Genomic DNA, 19,754 nt, shown 5'->3' with positions numbered 1-19,754 from the left:
CTGTGATTGTATGGGGTCATAATCATCACCACAGCCCAGTACGAAAGGATTGGGAGCTGGAACATATAGTAATTTTGCATCCATTTCAAATTGGGAAGGTAGATTCTTGGGATAGCTATAAAGAACCACCTACATCTAGAGGACATCCTTGAGGAACAGATGTCTCCTAGGGAAGCCTCAATACTGGTGATAAAACTATGTATCATAAGAAATTGGCAAGCATCAACATAGGACACAAAATCAAATAAAAAAGAGAAATTAGAAAGTGAAAAGATGCAGAAGGAAAATGCAACCCTAGACCCCCAGCACACCCAGGACAAACCCTGAGCACAGTGAGATGGAGGAAATTGGAAGTCAATCACTGGAACACAATTGTTTTCAACAGAATTGAAATCAAGTGGAAAAGGCTATCAAGAAATGAATCTCTTAGGTCTAAAAAGAAATGATGCTTAAAATAAAAAATATTAGAGGAAACACAGGTAAAAAAATAGATGAGCTTAGAAAAATGATGGAAACAAAAAAATCCAAACATAGGAAACAAGTGGAATCCACGAAACAGACCCAAACAGAAATCTAAGTGGTTAAAACTCCATTGAAAGTAAATGCAAGAGATTGAATGAAGGAGAGGATAGAATTTCAGATTTTGAAGACAGCATTGCAGCTAGTGATCATTAAAAGAAAGATATCTTAAACTAGCAAGAGACATTGAAAAAATTAATCCAACAGCTACAAGATTAATCAAAGAAGAATAGCATAGGATTGATTTGGGTCAAAGAGAAAGCTCAACACAGCACAAATACCATAAGAAACTCTACGCAGAAATAATGGCAGAAAACTTCCCAAGCATGGATAAAGAATTTGACATACAAATAAATGAAGCATATAGAATGCCAAACAGCCATGACCAAAATAAAACTACATCAAGACATATAATAATCAAAGTTCCAGAAATTCAGCATAAGCACAGGATATTAAAAGCTGTTAGAGAAAAGAAATAGATCACCTATAAAGAAAGCCTATAAGAATTATAGCAGACGTCTCCACACAAACCCTCAAGTCAAGAAGAGTTTAGAGTGAAGTATTTTAAGTCCTGAAATAAAACAACTTCCAACCCTGACTGATGTACACTGAAAAACTATCTTTCAAAATTAATGGAGAAATAAGATACTTACATGACAAAGAACAACTGAAAAACTTTATGATCACCAAACCAACTCTACAAAAAGTACTAAAAGATATTCTAGATAAAGACAAAAGGGATCACAATTCCAAGAACAACAACAGAAACAAATTGCCAGGGAGAGCAAGCACTTAAACAGGAGAGAAAAGTAGGGAACCAACAGGAGGAAAATAATGTGAAGAGACAAGCCAATATGCATCAATTATAATCATCAATGTAAATTGCCTCAATTCACCAATCAAAAGAAGCAGACTGGCAGAATGGATCAAGAAACAAGATGTAACAATATGCTGTATACAAGAAACACATTTAACTCAGAAAGAAACTCAAACTGAAAGCCAAAGGAAGGAAGACAATTTTCAGTGAAATAGGAACCCAGAAAAAGCATGGGTAGCTATTCTGTTTGCAGACAATGTCAACTTTAAACCAAGAATGATCAGAAGAAATAAAGCAGGTCACTACATACTTGTTATGGATGTGAGTGCTACACCCACCCTGGGGCGGGTAGCTTGCATACAGTATAAGGGAGGGAGAGAACCTTGCTCTTCTAGCTGCTGTTCTTCCCTTTTGCGCTTGCTGCTTTTTCTGTCTTCCGCTGCCAAGAACTGTTGCCCTTTGCCATGTGCCACTCTGCTTTGGAGCTAGCAAAGTAGGGGCTGAAACCTCCCTCCATAAACTGTGAGGTAAATAAACTTTTTGTTCCTAAATCCTGGGCATCAGGTATTTTATCTCAGCAACATGAGCAAAGGAGCTAAGACAAAACCAAATGCCCTCAACCGAAGAATGGATAAGAAGATAATTGTACTACTAATTTCTATTAGTTCAATGAAAAAAAAGTTAGTGTTTATATTCTTTGACCAATCTTACATGCCTCTATCTGGTAATCTGATCAACTACTTTGAAGATAACAATATGCAATATAATAACCATTATTAACTTCCTATCATATTATTTTGAAAGTCTGCATCATTTTTATCATTTTTAAAAATTTTTAAAATAAAAAGTAAAGGTGTTATTTTTACAGAATGGAGTAGTACTCAGGTATAAAGATGGATAAACTTGGGACATTTATAAGGAAATGGATGCAACTTGAGGCCATACTCATAAGTGAAATATATCAGACTTCCATGTGTAAACATCATATTGTCTCCCTAGTGGAAAAAGCTGAAAGTGTATATATGATGCAAAATGTACAATATATGTTATGGAGTGGGATGAAATTGTTCAAAAGGAAAAGGAAAAGAGGAAAGGAGGAGGAAAGCAGAAAAGAAGGAAGAGAAAAGGAAGAAAAAAATACATATACAAAATACTTAAGATTCATTGAAAAGAAATATTAGTGCCTATATTGTTTGATCAACTTTTCTTGCGTATATCTTGATTTGTTCTTTTTTTTTCTGGTACTGGGAATCAAACTCATAACCTTGTGCTTGTCAGGCAGGCGCTGTGTCGCTGAGCTAAATCCCTAGCCCTCTTGCCTATATCTTGAAATACAAGCAACTACTTTGAAGATAACAATATGCAATGTATTAACCATTGTTACTCTCCTACAGTTTTATTTTGAAATCTTATATCATCACTTTTATTGCTTTTTTTCTTCAAAATAAGAGATATTTAAAAAAAATTTTTTAAAAATGCTTTATCCTAACAAAGTGGTCACTTTGGCTTTGGCTTAATGATGCATTATTTTATAGAAATAATAAATACATGTTTTTCAAAGTACCAAGAGGACTCCAGAAAATATATTACATAATTTCCTATCACCTTGTCTGAGATTCTGTATTGCTTGTATTGTTTCTATGTTATTTTCTAAATGTATGTGTGTTTGTTAAGATGTTTTCATTCTTTTAGCTTTAATATAAAAAAAAGAAGTTAAATTTAATGGAAGAGAGGCAACTAGTAGGCACACATGCAAAGAAAAGAAAGTGTTTTGGTTTTTTCCTTCTGAAGTAGAGATTAATTGAATCCAAGGCCTTGCCAGGCAAGGTTCTGCCACTGATCCACATTTTCACCACTCTTGGATTTTTGTCCTCCCTCCCTATTTTTAAATTTTTACTATTTATTTATTTGTTATATTTTATTTTATTTTATTTTTGTTTATTTATTTTATATTATTTATCTTATTTTATGTTTTTGTGTATGTCTTTCACAGCTGACCTCCCTAGACTTTGCAATGGGCCCTTGTCCTGGGGCCTTATGTTTCTGGTTTCCTATGCTTGGCCTTCCACAAGATCTTAATTTTTGTCTGATACCTTGAGCAGCTGGAGCCAGCAAAGCCCTAGAGCAGGTTACCCTCAGGCCAGATCACAGTGCCCTGAGCCTATTCTGGGACTCTGGTACTTTCTCTCTTTTGGTGCATTTTGTAAATTCTATGCTCTTTATCTGAGCTTAATGACAGGATCAACAAGACTCTTAAGAAGCTCTGGTACTTGAGACAGTGAGTCATCTCAGAGCTCTGAGAAGTGGGTTCTGGAAAGCAGGTCCTTCCTCTGATTAGTATCGTGTTTCTTCGTCAGGGCCAATGGGATTCAGCGACCAGAATATTACATCCCTTTGGATATGGGTGACTCTCACATATGACAAAAGATGAATATAGGCACTTGGGCTACCAATGTTCTACTGCCTACCTCTGTATTTAAACCAAAGGTACGGACCTGTGGCCTGTGTGTCACTTGTCTGTATTCCACTCATGCTGCCACTTATGGTGTACAGTCCTTGAGGGCAAGAGGGAGAGTGGCATGCATCTTTTCCCAGGGAATCTTGCTAACAGAATTGGGATAGTCATCTTATATCAGCAGCAGGCTCCCTGGAGGATGCCTACTCCTGTTCCCTCAAAGGGTTTTCCAGATCACTGTTTGGTAAGGCCAGTGGGCTCATCCAATTAATATCTTCTCTTGTCTCCAGGGTATGCAGGTATGTGCTCTAAGTATGTTAGCTGAAGGACAGTCCTTTTCTGTGAATGGGATTCCTTGTCTCTCTTTGCCTGTTGGCCCTATTGTGACAGTATGTATAGGGTAATTGTGTAGACCAACTTGGAAGTGGGCAGTTTTTTCTTTAGAATATTTTTCAATTTCACCCATTATCTCCACTGTTAACTCCTAGTCTAATCTATTACCCATTATATCCTCTTGTTTCTAGATGTTTGAAAATGTCCTTAGTAACAGGTTGCAAATTCAGAAGAAATATGATGTTTACAGTAAAAGATTGTGTTTTACTTTTCGACCTTTGCCAAGGATGGTTTGGGAACACATGGTTGAGAGATGTTCTGTTCCAACATATTCAAGAGAACACAAGGTTAGAAGCTGTACTATGCAATGCTATACAATTTCAAATGATAAAGTAACATTATCAAGAACTAAGGATTCTTTGTATTGTCCTGCGAGTGCTTGATACGATTTGCATTGACAGACATCACCAAGGAACCACAGTAACATCTGCAAGAGTCACTGGCAGCCAGAATGCACAAGTGTCACAATGATTGAGGGAGCATCATGAATTGTGTTGCGTAAGCACTAAGCAAATAGTATTAGGAAAATCCAGAGGTAGGCATATCTATATTGTTTCATATAAAATCTATATTATTTATGATGAAAAACAAAATTTATGAGTAACAGCAGTGTCACTAGTCAGGGATGGAGCATTTGAAAGTAAAGCACTTATGATGTTTCTTTGGTCAGAACAGGAAGAGGAGGTCTTGAATACTGTGAGAAAAAATTTATGTGCACTGAACACACAATAAATGCAATGAACAGAAGTTCCACTTCCCTACTGATTATGCAGCTTTGACACTGATAAAAAACTGTATCTCTCATGGGTTCCTCAAAATTTTTTAATCAAAATATTTTATACAGATGGGGATCCAAGAAAAAAAAGTTTGTTCAGGCTTTTGCATCATCTGGGGTGGGTTTAGAGAGAGTTATCAGTGGAAAAGGAAAAGCTACAGAAAAGATGATAGATTAAAAGACCATTGCAGGAATTCTGGACAGAGGAGGTGGAAGATTAGACTAGGCAAATAAGGTGGAGATAAGGGGTAAAAATGAAAAATAATCTAAAGAAAAATAAATGGGATTCTGATTAGTAAAGACAGGACAGAGATTATGAATCAAGGGCCATCCAAGTGTCTATCCTTAAAGACTGGGAAGATGGCCTGAGGTAGAAATAATTACTTATAGTAAAGAAGACCAGCTAAAGGTATAGATATGTGTTGAGATATGCAGCCAGTTACCACTTAGAAAGAATTGTTTAGAATAAAAGTCAGTTATCAGTTAGCTTTGCATCACCATAACAAATATTTGAGATCAGCAACTTTTAAAGAGAAAAGGTTAAATGTGAGTCACAGTTCCAGAGGGTTTAGTCCCTAATCAGTTGACTTCATTGTTTTGGGGTTATAGAAACCTGCCAAGATAGGTGTATCTTGGGAAGCAAAACCACTAATCTCAATACTGGAGAGTGAACAAGGGAGCACACAACTCCAGTGATTCAGAGGTCTTACCCCTCAGAGGTTCCATAGCCTCCTAATAACAGCATGGGCTGGGGACCAAACCTTTAGCAGATGGGCTTTGGGGAACATTTCAGATTCAAACTGTTGCAGTTATAAAACCCTTCAAGAATATAAGGAAAATGCTTTGGTCTTCTTTCCCATGTGATAACACATTGGCATACACTGTGGAAAACTTTCTTGTGTGACATCAGAAATTTAACTCCAATTCTTCCCTTTGGGTGAATTATTTAACATTTCTGAATCTTGCCTTTCTTCTTCAACAGTGGGATGAATCTGTTTCCCTTCTGAGTGCTACTTTGAAGTTGATACATGCGAAAGCACCTAGTACAGAGTCCAGGGCAGTCCAATTCAATAAATGTTTAAGTGAAGGAAAATGAAATCTGTGGCCAAATTAACCAACCAGATTATCTCATTCGCATTCCACACTTGGACGGCAACTCATCTATCATAGCGCTCTCATAGGTCTGGGACTTGATCTATGATGAAACTTTTCTTACTTGAAGAGAGTGACAAAGTGAATGTGTGAGCCCCTGCAGGGAAAATGATTCATCCCTCTATAATATACCTACCTGTGTATTAGAAATCTACTTTTAATACTGTTTGAGATGCAATGACCAATAATATTGCCGTTGTATTGTATAGTAATGGCTCCTTGAAAATATAAATTAAAAGAGTATTCAATGAGCCTTCCAAAAGAGGTGGGAACCAAGACATAAAGAATTTAAAATAGAATACTTCAGTGATTTACTTCGATAACAATGTTCTTGGCAGCACGCTAGTTGAGGTTAAGTGTTAAATTTCTATTACACTCTGCCTATTTTTATGGTCTTTGTTGAACAAGATTAAGTACCTTGTCTGTACTTGGAGGCACCCAATAGCCTTTTCTTCCAATTGCCCAGTTCTCCCTCTGGATGTAAGTTAGGACTTGAAGCACAATAATGTTGGCTCTTTGGCCTCTGGGGAGGCAGTGATGGCTGTGTGGTGGTAATACACTTCAAGAAACTGTGGGTAGCAAGACCATGGCCTTAGGCCTTGTAGGAATGGCTCTGTGTGTTAAACACGGGAGAGATTTTACTCACTGACCCTATAAGGTAGATTGAAAACGTTTCTTTTTCCAAGTATGAGGAAAAGATTCTTAGAGCGACTGGGAAACTGTGAAGTAACTACTTCACTAAAGGTGGTGAAAATCAAGTAACTTATGGAATTTAAAACTTGCCTAAAAAGGGTCCTGGGAGAATTTGAAACTCCAGCCACCTGAAAAATATGTAAAGCTCGGGGAACAAGCCACATTTGATCACGGTGAAAACAAAGGGCAAAATGAAATCCTAAGACACCTAGGTCAGGGTACTTGTAGGGTAGCTGCAGGCTAGGTTGGGATTGTGCAGTGGAGTTCAGACAAGTCCACATTCTATTCTCACAGTGGCAACTCCATCTGTGAATAGGTAACTTGTCTGCAGAAGTGTGAGCTGACTGTATGACTTCCTCTCCTTGTTCTACTAGGCTTAGAAAATACTTAAAGAATTCTAATATGTGCAAGTTAGAAGACTGGTGGCTTTAGGTTTTTCACTGTTTCATTTTTCCCTAATGTTGAAATAATCTGGGCTTCATATTTACCTACAAAACCTCTTGAACACCTCCTCCACAACAAAATGAAGCATTCTTTCAATAGTTTAGATCATATACATTTAAAAAATTTACTAGGTATTCTTGCTTTCCCCAAACTTGACACATCTGTTTGTACTGCCCAAATTCACCCCAAAAGACAAAACATGAGATACAAATTACACAAGAGTAATGCAGTAGTTAAATTCAAAGACTTATGGGAAGTCAACTTCCAGCCCTTTTGTTTACTAACTATAAGACAAATATATGCATTTTCTCTAGTTATGTTTTTCAAATTCTTCGAGTTGTTTAGAGGATTGAATAAAGTTTATTTGTTTCAATGTACAATGTTTTGTATTATGATTTGATGTCTTACCAAAGAGTATCTTAGTTACTTTTCTCATTGCTCAGCTAAAATATCTGACTCCCAGAGTTAAAATAGGAAAGGTTTACTGCAGCTCACATTTTGTGGGGATTTCAGTCCATAATCATTTGACTTCCAGACAGGGTGGCATGACAGACAGGGATCACAGAGGAGAAACAGTTCATTGTGGTCAGAAGGCAGAAGGCAGCAAGCAGCAAGCTACAAGTGACCAAGCAGCAACACTCTGTCTCTTATATCTTATCCAGGTAATCCACTGTTATAGCAGGTAACACTCACATCCAAGGTGGAGCACCTGTAATCTTAACAAAGTACCATGAATCAATTCTATCATTACATCCTTAATCTTAGCATCATACACTCTAGATCCAGCCACTTCTGAAAAGCCCCACTTACGACTACATGGGACCTCTAGATACAAGCCGTAACAATGTGACATAACAAACACTGGCTAGATCCTGAGGACACTACAGTTAAAACAATTACAATACAAACAATGTAAAACTTATTCTTCTGATAAGTTTGTACATTATGCATATTATCTGGGAGAAGAACAATAAACAAATAAATAAATACAAAATCATATAATTGGGAGTAGCATTACATTCTATGCAGAAAAAAATTAATTGGGGCCAGCAGGTGCAGAGTGGCATGGAGAGCTGTTGTAGACTGGGTTGTCTAGAAACCTCTGTTAGGAAGGCAGAGGTCAGAATTAAGAGCTACAGCAATGCACAGACATCTGGGAAGAGTGTTCCTGGGAGAGAAAACAAATGCTAAGACTTTGGGATGAAAACATTTGTCTTATATCGGAGGACAACTGGAAATGGTTTTATGGTAGAATTTACTTAAGTCAGAACACACAATAATTGAAGAGTGAACTATTTTAACACTGTAGATGGAAGATTTTACTCCATGAATGGAAATGACCCTACATATAGGTCTTCTTATAAGACCTCTCTGATTAATAAAGACGTCTTATCACTTTACATTCTGCCTGGATCTTGTGATACCTGATTTTCCTTTATTTTTCTAATTATCTTCTGTACAGTGATGAATACAAGCCAAAGGCTGAGCTCCAAACATATTTTGTACATCGCAAATCCATATGCTTCTTAAAGGGAATGACTGTTTCAGATTTGCCCTGAATTTTCAACACTGCACCCAGAGTTGGCACACACCAACTAGGCAGTACTTACCTGCTGAGGTGGTGAAGAGCTCAAGCATTAAGATGCTAGTGGGAAAATTCATGAAAACATACTGTCTTTAAACAAAGACAGATTTTCACTCTAGAAAGTGAGAGATGAACTGCTCCTGATAATGACTTACTGAGTAAAAACTGGGCACAGAGATGGGCACGGTGTGCAACTGTGTGTAATGCAAAGACTGTAGGTGTGAGGGTGAGGTGCATATTTACATCCCTGCCTGAACACAGACCAGGTATATTTCCTCCTCAAATGTGTTCAACATCCCACTTGCAGTTATTGTGTAGATTCAAACTATTCTAACATTACTCATTTATCATTTCAAGACTGATGTATCTAATTTTATTTTTTTTTGTTATTTCTGTTGGTGATACTGGTTTTTATGAATAGGAGTAGCTTGTTTTCATTATTAATACATGTGTTTATGAAAATAAGTAATGTTTTTCATTTGTTTCTTAATTTTTAATCTGGTGCGTAACAGTTGTACATGTTTGTGGGGTATCCTGTGGCGACTGGCACATGTATTCATTGTGCAGTGTTGAATTCCAGGCACACGTATCTGTCTTCTCAAGCATTTATCATTTATTTATGGTGAAAATATTCAAAATTCTATGGTCTAGATTTTATGAAGTATACTGCACATGTGTGAGAGATTTTATCATAAAAATAGGAATAGAGACAACATGTAGGAATGCCCAGTATTGTAAAAGTGTTAAGAAAAAAGCTGATGTTGGGGAATAAAATTGAGAATATGATTTTAGAAAACAATAATACACTATTTTCACTCTTCAGAATTCCCTCCTAATTCATAAATCTATGAAAATGGGTCTTTTCTAATGTTTTTTTTCTAATTGTTCTAGGACTGTAAGAAGAAGGAAAATCACCAGCAAACAAAGAAGATTATTTCTTACTCTATTTCCAAAAAGGTTTGGGAGCCCACAGATTTTAATTAGTATCAATAAAAATGATTATTATCTTGGAAAATATACAGAAAGAGACACAGAGAGAGATGGATGGACACAGAAGCAGAGACAGAGATCTATTGGGTCTAGAATAATGGGCTAGCCTTTCACCCATGATTTGTACAATTCTTCCTTAAAAATCATTGATGTTAAGGAAACTTTGGTCCAGATATAGTAATTAATTAAAAAAAACCCCACCAGAATCTAAACTCAGACTGAAGAAAGTACTGTTTTCATTTGGTTCTGTTTTCACTGACTCAGAGAGAAAGAAAAAATAGTTTTCTTTTTGATCCTTTCTGAATGGTTTGTATCAGCTTAATTTGTATTCCTGTATTTAATTGAAAGCTGCATCCTTTACTGCTTTGCCAAGTAAGTTTTGCCTTAGATCTATCAGATCTATAGAATCAGGTATCTTCCTGGGATCCCAAACTCCCTGAATTGCATCCCAGCATCATCTCTCAGGACATGCAGTATGGACTGCAGAGAAATCATCAAAGAGTGAGGAAAGATATCTAGATAGTTTCTTTCCTAATACAGTAAAACATGTAGAATGTTTTTAGAACACACTCCTTTTTTCCAGATTTAAATTTAATTTTCTTGTGCTGTAATCGTTATCTCTTTATGATGCTTATAAGTATATGTTTATCGTACACAATGTTTCCATTACCCTGGGGAACTGGTACATGAACATAATGTCTTAGTTCTTTTTATTTTCCCCTGCCCTTCTCTCCCTCCTCCTATCTGTATTTCCATTTCTCATATTATGTATCTTTTGTTTTGATCTTTATTTTTAGTTTCCCATGAAAGAGAAGCCATGCAATATTTAATTGTGTGTATGATTTATTTCACTTAACATTGTGGTCTCAAGGTACATCCATTTCCCTATAAATGACACGTTTATCCCTCCTTGTGGCAAAGTAGTACTCTACTGTATAGAAGTACTATGTTGTCTTTATTCATTTATCTTTTGGTAGACATATAGGCCACTTCTATGATCTCGTGTTATGAATTGTGCTGCTATAAACATAGGTATGCATGTATCTCAGTAGTATGACTCCTTTAAATTTTTCAGAAGGATATCTAGAAATAAAATAGCTGGGTTGAACGGAATTCCCATGCTTAGTTTTTTGAAGGATTCTCCATACTGGTTACAATAGTAGGTGTACCAGTTGACATTTCTGTCAGCAGTGGAAAAGGGTTGCTTTTCCTATGTAGCCTTGCTAGCAATTTTGTTCTTTGATTTCTCCATAATTGTTTGCATCTTACTCTAGAAAGAATATCTAAGTTATTTTAATTTGCATTTCTCTAATGGCCAATAATGCTGAGTTTTTTCCCATGTATTTATTGGCCATTTGTACTTCTGAGATATCTGTTCATTTTAACTGCCCAGTTTTTTTGAGGGTCAAGTATTTTTTGTTTGTTTGTTTTGCCCATCTTGGAGAAGTCTAATATTTCTGAGTTCTTTATATATGTTAGATATTAGTCCTCTGTCAGAGGAGTAGCTGGCAAAATTTTTTCCTATTCTTAGTTTATCTTTTCACTCTTGCTCATTTCCTTTGCTGTCCAGAAGCTCTTTAATTTGATGCAATCCCATTTGTTGATTCTTGATGTAATTACCTGTGAAATTGGGGCTCTGTTTAGAAAGTTCATACCTATGCAGATGTTTTCAAGAGTTTTGCCTTTTTTTCATCAGATTTAGTGTTTCTGTCTTAATATCTAGGTCTTTGTCCATTCTGATTTTATTTTAGTACACAGTGATAGTTACATGTCTAGATTCCATCTTCTGAATGTGTATAAACAGTTTTCTCAGTATCATTTGTTGAAGAGACTATCTTTCTTCCACTCTATTTTCTTGGCCCTTTTGTCAAATATCAGATGACAGAATGTGCTTGGGGATTTCCTTGTATCCACTATTTTGTTCTGTTGATCCACATGTCTGTTTTTTGTGCCAGTATCATGCAATTATTATCACTGTAACTTTGCAATATAACTGAAGTCTAGGATTGTGAGGCTTCCTGCTTTGCTCTTATTGCCCAGCATTGCTTTTGCTATTCTGGGTCTCTTCTGGCTTCGTATAAATTTTAGGGTCATTTTTTTCTATGTTTGTGAAGTGTTAGGATACACTCCTTTTTATATGGATGATGTTATATTCTCTTCATATAGCTAAAGCTCTGAATACATGATATGTTTTGCAAATTATTATAATAATTATTAAGATAATTAAAATGAATTATTCCCATTATTTGGTTGTGTGTACCATACTCTTCTAAAACCAGTTCATCATTCTTTGGCATCCAATTATGCTGTAAAAGAAGGAATAGAAGCTTCCAGTAAATTAAGCAAACAAGCTCAGTGTGCAGATTTTTTTATGGCACCTTTTTTTCTGACTGTGATTACAAAATTACATTGCAAAGAAACTCAAATTTAATCAGAATAAACCAAATCACTCCAAGGAAAATCAGAAAAGAATACTCATATCCAGTCAAACTGTTTCTTGTCATAAAAAGTTTTGTTCAGTTTAGCATGTTGATTACATATGCGTTATAAATAATCCTCACCATTACTCTTACTAGTGAAGGTTTATAAATGAGAGCTCAAAACCTAATTTATAAGGCTGGCTGGTTCAAAACTCCGACACCTTCACATTGGATCACTTTTAACATGCAAAGACACAAATGCTGAGTAATTAGCATGAAGTGGTTCGGTAGGGCTAGTGTTTATTTCAAAGTGCTGATGATCAGGGACAAATTTTGAACAATACTGTGAGAGCCTAGGGTGACTGGAAATTTTGTGCCTCCCTGGACTACTCTGTGTATTTATTGTCAGAGGATGGTAAATCTACAATTTCACAATGTGTCCAGCTGATTTATGCAGCTCCCATTCAGTTTAAGTGAAGTTGGCTCTCCTTGATGAATCTTAATTTCCACATTTACTCTAGGTCCTCTACAAAGGCCAGGGCATTCATGTGTGCCTTGGGTGGTTTTTGAAGCAATTTTACAGAGTGGAATGGCAGGTTCAGCACAATGCTTTAATGCTGGCCAGGATTTCTTGGCTTGTGAGTATGGCACTATTTTTGTACATAGATTTTATTAGGGATCATTTGCATCAAGATTTAACCTCACAGTACGATGTTAATTCTATCACTCACCACTTAGCAACAAATTGCTTGTTTGTAGCTTCAGCAATATATTTTTGTCTGTTGTTTACATTAATAGCAACCAAAGAGATAAACACTATCATTACTGGCAAAAGTGCATTCTATACATCCAGATTGCATTTTTCCAGGTACATTATAGTATGTGAATATATCAAGTTTTCCTTTAAGAGACACAAAAACTAAGGACTGTGGCAATAGCATGTTTTGATATATCGAAAGGTAAACTTTTTTTATCTATATTGTATTAGACTGATATTTTGTGCAGTTTGTACATTTTTTAAAACTAAATAACTCACTTATGTCTCTTTCAGGTCTTTTTTTAAGTTATCCTAAAACTATGTTTTAGAGAATAACTTATAAAGGCTCTTAATTGGATTTACTGAGGAATTAATATCCTCATTTTAAAATTATCATGTAAAAATGGGCAGTTGTTTTTACTATTACACTTCTGCTTTCTTTAGAGTACATAGTTTTTTTCTATTCAAATTTTAAGCAACAACCATGAATTCAAATAATATATGTAATATTTCAATTTTATAGATAAACTGAATGTTTAAAAGGCATAATAGTATTACTTCTTCTACAGAATACCTAAACAAATCCAAATAGTTATGAAGTAATCATGATGAGATAGCATAATGGAGTCAACAATGACCTATTTAGTCATTACTATTCTAGCTGGCACTAAAATTTCCTCCCAGGTAGAAAGTCTCCAGTTAGAAGAAATGTGTGAAATCATCATTCTAAAATATCAGCTTCACACAGGAGGATGCCAAGATCTAGGTGGACTTAGCAAATGATTCAAGGTCACCCAGCTTGATAGGATCAGGCTCAGAAAGAAAACCTTGACTCCTTTTTAGTAGGATCTGTGAGTTGTGGGATTGGCCAACTCTAGATCTGATTTCCAGAATCATTTCAATTCCTCATCTATAAGACATTACAGAGCACTGTGCAGATTGATATGGTGTGCCATCACTAAGCACCCAGAGAGGCCTCCAATCTCCAACAGGCCGGGCATCCCTTTTCTTCCAGGGTCCCTGCAGAAAAACACTGAAAAACAAGTTTTTCCCTAGGTTTTCTTTTACTTCCCACACTGAATCCTTTGTAACGTAAGATTTCATGCGATACTGATAGGTCTCTGTAAGCATCAGAACTTTAAGAAGTTGTTCTTTAGCAGACTATTGTAAATCATATTTTTACCACTGGCATTAACTCAGATTTATCTTTCCCAAACTCTCAAATATATCCTTGCAGTGATTTTTAAGAGCTAGGTCTGAAGGTTAACTTTAGGTTGGCATTGAAGTTTAAATTCCGAGGTAACAACATACTCCACACTGTGTAACATCAAAGTCCGGACCAACATTATTCATTTTTGTGTTGTGAGTTTTATAAAGCTCCAAAGGTCAATGTGATGCAGTAAACTGAGGTTTTCTAAGTGCTTTGGTTGTACTGTTTGTTATCCAGTAAACAGAAAATTTTTAGATCCGTCGGAAGTGGAAATCCTTCCTTAAAAAATACATATAAATTTTATTATATAACAGCCAAATTTAAGGGGCTCTGCTTATGTAACAGACACTGTGCTTGGGAAAACTGGTTATGCAGAGGGTTTGATATAAGTGAAGTCAAGGCTAAGATTTTTAAAATATTTACCCCCAACTCATAAATCGGTGCTCATTTTTCTTCACTAGTCGAGTTTCCAAAGCAACTCTCCTTGTGTATTCTTTTCTCAAATATGAATTCCACATTCAATTGGAAATATTCCAATATCAGAAGTGAAAAGTCATCATATGATTTGAATTAAAATGCCAGTATTGGTGTCTTTCTTTTACCTTTGGTTTATTAATTTGTAAGTTCTGAATATTTTGTTCTTGTTCTAAAAACAAAATTCCAAATAAAACTAAGTCCCTGATCACCCAGATATAATAATTGGCATGTGACTTGGTCAAAAAGGGCTGAGGACAATTCCAGTAATTTATGGATGGTCCAGGAATATTTATGTATTGGGAATGAAGGTGACATAAATGTGCTTTTCAAAAGCTAAAAATCCAGGTCTGTTTTATCTAAAGTCTTCATAATAACATATAACAAAGTGGGTGGCTGAGAATAGAAATGGTCTCAGAATTTTAAGAAAATGAATTGGAAATTAAAGTGTTGGCAGGACTGGTGCCTTCTGAAGATGGTGTGAAAGACCTGTTCCATGCATCTTTACCAGCCTTTGGTGCTTTGTAGGCAGTCGTTGGCATTCCTTAGTGGCTGTATCTCTCTGACCTCTGCCTCTGACTCCATACGATTCTCCCCTTTTGTCTCTTGATATCTTCTTCCCTCTACACATATCTGTGTCTGCTCATAGAGCTTTTATTTTTAAATAAGGACACCAGGTATGTTAGATTAAGGGTTCAATTTACTCCTGTGTGACTATATCTACAGTAACTGTGTTCCCCAATAATGTCCTATCCTGAGGTCCCAGAGGTTCAAATTTCAACACGTTCTAGAAGACAGTCCCTAATAATATTTAAATAGAAACAGTTAAAGAGCAAAGCTACTGTGATAAAATCAGCATGGTACTGGCAAAACACAGACCTGAAGATCAGTGGAACAGGTTAGAAGATGCAGACACAGCTACAAACACATTCAGCCACCTTATTTTTGACAAAGGGGCCAAGCATGTTCACTGGAAGAAAGACAGCCTCTTTAACAAACGGTGCTGGAAAAACTGGCTTTCCACATGCTGAAGACTAAAACTAGACCCATGTCTACCACTATGCACTAAACTACAGTCAAAATGGATCAAGGAGCTAAATATCAAAACAGAAACACTAAATCTACTGGATGAATATCTGGCTTGGTGGCATAACTGTACTGTTGGTGTCTGATGGTTTGTTGAGGGGAACAGTTAATGATTAAAATGTTTTTTTAATATTTTGACCAATTTTTCATGCTTGTATCTGATAGTCTGAGCAATTTATATGATGACAGCAATCTGCAATATAATATCCATTGGTGATTTCCTACAATCCTGCTGATCTTTTAAATTATTATTTTCTTATTCCTTTTAATGATTTGATCAATCTTCTATTCTTGCATCTGGTAATCTGAGCAACTTCACTGAAGATAACACTATGTAATATAACAACTACTGTTAGTCTCTATCATTTGGTTTGAAACCCTGTATCATTTTTAATGTCCTTGCTTTGTGTTGTTTGTATTTTGCTATTGTTTTTTTTGTACTATTTTCTTTAAAATAAAAAATAAAAAAATAAAATAAAGAGCATGGCAATATAACCTTGTAAAGTTTGCACATAAGATTCATAATAATAGTGCATTCAGTTAAGTAATTCATTGAATTTAACCATTTATTATGAAATTAATTGATTATTAAACAAATTCATGTTAAAAACTGACCATGTACATAAAAAACAAACGCATGCTTCTCTGCATAATTGGGGCTGTTAGAGTCTCTGTGTTCATTGTGGTTAAAGGGAGCAAACAAAGCAAAATTGTGTAAAGAAAGAAAGAATCAAGCAAGAAAAAAGATGCCAGGAAAACCTTTGTGGGACCCAAGCTGAGCCCTACACAGCTTAGGGAGCCCACACTTCCCTCACTGGCATGGAAGCCGTACTGAACACCAGACAGCTTCAGGAGCCTCAATGACTGCTCCACACCCAACCCTTTGCAGGAGTCAAGCTGAGACCTGGATAGCTTTGAGAGCCTCAGTGACCATGCTCCCACCCTTCCATAGCTTGTATGGGAGCCATACGGAGCCCTGGAAATTGTTGGGAGAATCAGAGATTGTAGAATGCCACTCCCACCATTGTGGAAGCCATTCTAAGCACTGAGGAGCTTCAAGTCCTTGCCCCACTGCTATCACATTATCAAAGGGCTGAGGTTGAGCTCCAGGGAACATTAGGATCTTCAAAAATGACAAAATGAAGGAGCAAAATGCAATTTCAGATTTCCACCCCACCTAGAACAAGTCCAGGAGAAATCGACATTGAAGAGCTTGGAAGTCACACACTTAAAATTTCTGAAATGATCCATCAGGCCATAGAAGAAATCAGATCAGAAATAATCTCTCAGGTAATAAAAAATGATCACAATAATGAAAGAGTTGCTCAGCACATCTAACGAAGACAGATTAAAAAAAAAATAGAGGAGCATAGAAAATGGTGGAAACCTTGAATGAACAATACAGAAAAGAATTAGAATGCATGAAACAGATTCAAGCAGATATCCAAGAAATTAAAAATTCCATCAAAAATTGGCAAAACCACTTGAATGAAGCTGAAGATAGATTTTCAGACCTTGAAGACAGTGTTGCAGCTAATGATTGTGAAAGGAAAGATCTCTTAAAAATAACAAAGAACCAGGAAATAACAACTCAACAGCTGCAAGATTATGCAAAGAAATACAGTGTAAGACTAACAGGTGTCAGTGAAACAGCAGGAGTCAACACAAGTGACGTAAAAAGACTATGTGCAGAAGTAATAGAAAATTTCCCAAGTATGCAAAGTACCAGATATACACTTAAATGTGACATATAGAACTCTAATTAGCCAAAATCAACACAAATCTACACCCAGACATATAATAATCAAGATCCCAGAATTCAGTGAAAGGACACAATATTAAAAAGTGTTAGAGAAAAGACACAGATCACCTATAAAGGAAAGCCCATCAGAATCACTGCAGATTTCTCAACACAAACAATCAAATCAAGAAGAGCTTGGAGAGAAGTATTTCGGGTCCCGAAGGATAATAACTTCCAACATTGACTCAGATAACTTGCCAAACTATCCTTCAAAATTAATGGAGAAATAAAATATTTCCACAATGAAGAACAACTGAAGAAATCTAGGAGTGCCAAACCAATTGTATAAAAAGTACTAAAAGATATTGTAAAAAGAGAGAAAATTTGCCACAGTTTCAAGACTGACAATAGAAAGGAACCACCAACCAGAGAAAGCAATTAAGCAGAGGGAAAAAGTAGGGAACCAACAGCAAGAAAGTAAATTACAAAAACAAGCCAATATATATCAGTTATAACCATGAATATAAATGGTCTCAATACACAAATCAAAAGAAGCAGACTGGTGGAATGGATCAAGAAACAAAATCCAACAATATGTTGTATACAAGAAACAAATTTAACTTAAAAGGAAATTCATAGACTGAAAGTCAATGGATGGAAAACAATACTCCATCAGTAGGAACCCAGAAAAAAGAAGGGGTAGCTATTCTGTTGGCAGAAAATGTGAACTTCAAATCAAGAATGATCAAAAGAGATAAAGAAGGTCACTACATACTTGTTAGGGGAAAACTTCAAGAAGAAGTGATAACAATCACAAATATATATGCATCAAATATGGGAGCACCCAACTGTATAACTATTTAATATACATGAAAAATCAAATAAGAATAACAAAATTGTAACCAGAGAACTTAATACCCCATTATTACAAAGAGATAGATCAACTAGACAAACAAACAGCACAGAAATAACACAACAAAACCAACCTTGTGAACAAATGGATTTAGTAAACCTTTACAGAGTGCTCCACCCAACAACTTCAGAATACATATTCTTTTCAGATGCACATGAGATGTCCTCTAAAATACACCATATACTAGCATATAGAACATGCTTAAGTAAATGCAAAGGAGTTGAAATTATCCCATGCATACTATTAGACCATAGTGCAATGAAATTGGAAATTAATGAGAACAGAAATTACAAAAATTCCATAAACACATGGAAATTGAATAACACCCCCCTGAACAACCAATGGGTCATAGATAAAATTAAAGAAGAAATTAAACAATGTTTACAATCAAACAAATATGCAGATACAACTTACAAGAACATGTGGGATACAATCAAAGCTGTCCTCTGAGGAAAATTTATAGAGTTGTGTGAATTCCTACATCAGGAAAACAGAATAAGCACAAATAAATGACCTCATGCTGCATTTCAAGCTTCTAGAAAATGAAGAGCATGTCAAGCCAAAAGCCCAAAGAAGGCAGGAAATTATAAAGATCACAGCAGAAATTAATGCAATGAAAACTAAGAAAACAATATAAAGAAATTATGAATCAAAAAGTTGGTTCTTTGAAAGAATAAATAAAATTGAAAAACCCCTAACTAAACTTACCAAAAAAAGGAAAGGAAAAACTCCATTTCATCCACTAAAGAATGAAAAGGGTGAAATCGCAACAGATCCTATAGAAATCTAGGTCATCGATGCCTACTTTGAAAATCTTTACTCTGATAGAATAGAAAGCAGAGAGGAAGTAGACAGATTCCCAGATATATATGAATTACCAAAGTTAAATGAAGAAGATGTAAATATCCTGAATATCTCAATACCAGGCAACAAAACTGAAAATGTAATAAAAAGACTTACCGACAAAGAAAAGCCCTGGTCCTGATGGACTCACAGCTGAACTCTACAAAAAATTTAGAGAATATTTAACACCAATTCTTCTCAAACTCTTTAGTGAAATTGAAACAGAAGATTTTAGAGTGAAAGCTTTCAGTTATGTCCATTTAGTATGATGTTGGCTGTTGGTTTTTCATAGATGGCTTTGATCAGATTGAGGTAAAGACCATCTATTCTGATTTTCCATAGGGATTTTATTATGAATCAGTGTTGGACTTTGTCAAAAGCTTTTTCTGCATCTATTGAGATGATCATGTGGTTTTTGTCTTTGGCTCTGTTGATGTATTACATTAATTGATTTGTGCATATTGAACCATCCCTGCATCCTTGGGAT

This window comes from Chinchilla lanigera, unplaced genomic scaffold (assembly GCF_000276665.1).
Source record: "Chinchilla lanigera isolate Chin_1 unplaced genomic scaffold, ChiLan1.0 scaffold00070, whole genome shotgun sequence".
NCBI classification, from domain to species: domain Eukaryota; kingdom Metazoa; phylum Chordata; class Mammalia; order Rodentia; family Chinchillidae; genus Chinchilla; species Chinchilla lanigera.
This window is presented reverse-complemented; position numbering follows the sequence as displayed.